Here is a 2,973-nt window from a genome sequence, read left to right as displayed (position 1 = left end):
TTATATTTGGTTGAGCATGCGTGAATGAGCCGACGGTACGGACCATGCTGCCGGGGTGGATATTGCTACAATCTACTTCTTTGTGTCTTTATTTCTTTGGCAGAATTACAGCGCCACACAGTGGTTAGGCATGCATATTGCAACACATCTCACAGCAACGCCATTAAGGGCAGATTAGACTTCTGCAACCGCATACATCAAATGTCACTTAGGTCTTGTCGCAAACTAGTTTTGCTGGTATGGTTCTGCTCCGTCGGTAGGGAATTTCTAGGGAAGCACAGCAGTTTGCCGCCAAAGCGCAAGGGGGAGCCTTTTCAAGAACTAGTGAGAACTTCGGCGGATGGTCACAAGAACTTCCTTTCGGCAGAGACCTTGGTATCTTTATATAATTTGTCTGAAGCGTCGTACAAGTGGTCGTACTTCCTAAACTCCTTGATTAACCCCTCGAAGTAGTTTTCCATTGTTCCTCGGTTTTTAAAAATGGCGCGCCCTGGCACAGAATCGAGAAGGACAACCACACAGACACTCGGAAAGGCATACCAAGGACCAATCACAGCTGCTTTTTGTCTGCGCACTTCCACTTGAGGTCTGTGCGGTTTTGCAATCGTGCAACACATAGTCAGAATTTTTTTTGAGGTGCGTGACGACGGTTGCAAAACCTCTGCGTGGGGGGCGTGGTCAACCACCGAGACAGAGGCTATGCGTCAGAAGTATAAATTGCCCTTTAGGTTTCAACTTTATCTTCAACTGTTTTTGTGCAGTTAATGTATTCAGCTCCGTATGAACTAGTCTTAAAATTGTGTCGGACGGAAAGGGAGAACTTGACTTTATGTACAATCAGGGAAATTAGAGGCAAACGTCTTTTGGAGAACTGCGCTAGAAGTTGGGAGGATTTGAGCCAGGCCTACTTAGAGTCTTTTAATGGATGCCTTTATCATTTTGGTTCTTCAATCATAAGCACTGAGCTAAACTAATGAAGAAAAAATTAAGTTATATCTTGATTCTAGAGGTTTGGCAAGCACTATTATTAGAGTTAATTGAAATTAATCGAACTAATTTAAAATAAACAAGATCATATATACAAATGAATATGACTTAAACCGGTTTAAAAAGTTCTGGGACTTAAAATCTGTTGGAATTTTTCATTTATATACATTAACCGAACAGATGAGGTCAATATAAACAGGTTGTATTTTCAAATTCAACTGTATAAAAGACCAAGCACGTTTAAGAGCACTATTATTAGATTTAATTGAAATGAATTGAACTAATTTAAAATAAACAAGATCATATATACAAATGAATATGACTTAAACCGGTTTAAAAAGTTCTGGGACTTAAAATCTGTTAGAATTTGTCATTCATATACATTAGCCGAACAGATCAGGTCAATATATTTAAAGAAACAGGTTGTATTTTCAAATTCAACTGTATTAAATACCACTTTCTAGTTATTGTAGTTTAATTGATGCTATTTAATTCCAATTGGTCTCTATTGTGCCGCTTCCGGTAAATCCTGTTGCGTTTAATGGGTGTCGGTTTTTTTATTTCTGACTGTCTGGGGTCGTATTCTGACGGCATTGTTTGGCACAGCATCAGTTTGCTCAGCTTTCCTGCCACGCGTTTCCCTTCAGACCTCAGAGAAAATCACACAGCCAGCAGAGTGGAGGCGTTTTGAGGGAAGAGAATGACATTTACGGAGATTTCTTCCATTTTCTCCAAATAGAAAAACGTCTACACTGTTTCCAGAAAAAAAAAAGCAAAAGTGAAGAAGTTTGGGAACATTTCCCAGAAGACGCGCTTACTTACGTGTGTGCGCTGGATGAGACGCGCCTCAGATGTCTCTGTAGGTTCAAAGTCAGCAACTTTTATTCTCTGCTGGATTTAAAAAGTTTGGGATTTGATTATAAAGTTGGTTTTTCTTGTCGTCAGATTGCCTTCATCCTCCTCCACGTTTTATCCGGGGCCCACAGAAAAATGAATGGCTCCGTCCGCCTCCTCTGTCTGTCCGGCCAGACTCTGCTGCTGCTGCCTGGGATGGGAGTGACTGGCTGACCCGTTAGGGCCCTCCCCCATCCTCCAGCCCCCTGCCTCCCAGCCTCAACTCTAACCAGTATATCATTATTTTTATATCACTTTATAAGCCAAGGAGTTCTTATAATATCATTAAAAGGGCAACATCTGCTTTTAAATTTACATTACTTATTTTTCTCATGTTTAAATGTCCAAAATTAATAAAATCTCACCCAAATTTGGGACTCAATTAAGTGGAGCACAACTTCATCAAATTATTACTGAAGCAAAAAAAAAAAAATTCCAATCCAAGAAATTACCTTAAAGTAAATAGGTGTTTGGTAACAAGGTTACTCGAGTACAGTATGGAAGACCAGGAGAGTCACAAAAAAAAAAATTAACCAGTATATAATCATTTTTATATCACTTTATAAGCCAAGGAGTTCTAATAATATCATCAAAAGGTCAACTTGTACTTTTAAATTAACATTACTTATTTTTCTCATGTTTAAATGTTTAAAATTAATCAGATCTCACCCAAATTTTGGACTCAATTAAGTGTAGCACTACTTCATCAAATTATTATTTAAGCCCAAAGAAAAACTTGCCATCCAAGAAATTACCTTACAGTAAGTAGGTGTTAGGTAAAAATTTTACTTGAGTATGGAAGACCAGGAGAGTCACAAAAAAAAAATCTAACCAGTATATAATCATTTTTATATCACTTTATAAGCCAAGGAGTTCTAATAATATCATCAAAAGTTTAACATGTACTTTTAAATTAACATTACTTTTTTTCTCATGTTTAAATATTCAAAATTAATAAAATTTCACTCACATTTTGGACTCAATTAAGCGTACTTCATCAAATTATTATTGAAGCACACAGAAAAAGTTGCAATCCAAGAAATTACCTTACAGTTAGTAGGTGTTAGGTAAAAATTTTACTTGAGTATGGAA

General features: G+C 37.4%; 1 protein-coding gene across 2 annotated transcripts in view; it reads right to left on the bottom strand.

Annotated features, from left to right (window-relative positions):
• Positions 1-2,024, bottom strand: part of lhfpl2 (lipoma HMGIC fusion partner-like 2) — a 73,426-nt gene extending 71,402 nt beyond the window's left edge. Inside the window, exon 1 of one of the 2 annotated variants that reach the window (XM_015389054.1) lies at positions 1,810-2,024. The gene's annotated coding sequence lies outside the window, so the exon portion shown is untranslated. The remainder of the gene's footprint in view (positions 1-1,809) is intronic. The other variant, XM_015389050.1, reaches the window with a different exon arrangement.
• Between the last annotated feature and the right edge of the window lie 949 nt (positions 2,025-2,973).

Source organism: Cyprinodon variegatus, unplaced genomic scaffold (genome assembly GCF_000732505.1).
Source record: "Cyprinodon variegatus isolate N-32 unplaced genomic scaffold, C_variegatus-1.0 Scaffold446, whole genome shotgun sequence".
Taxonomy (NCBI): Eukaryota; Metazoa; Chordata; class Actinopteri; order Cyprinodontiformes; family Cyprinodontidae; genus Cyprinodon; species Cyprinodon variegatus.
Note: the sequence above shows the minus strand (reverse complement) of the source record. Positions and strands in the feature narration are given on the sequence as shown.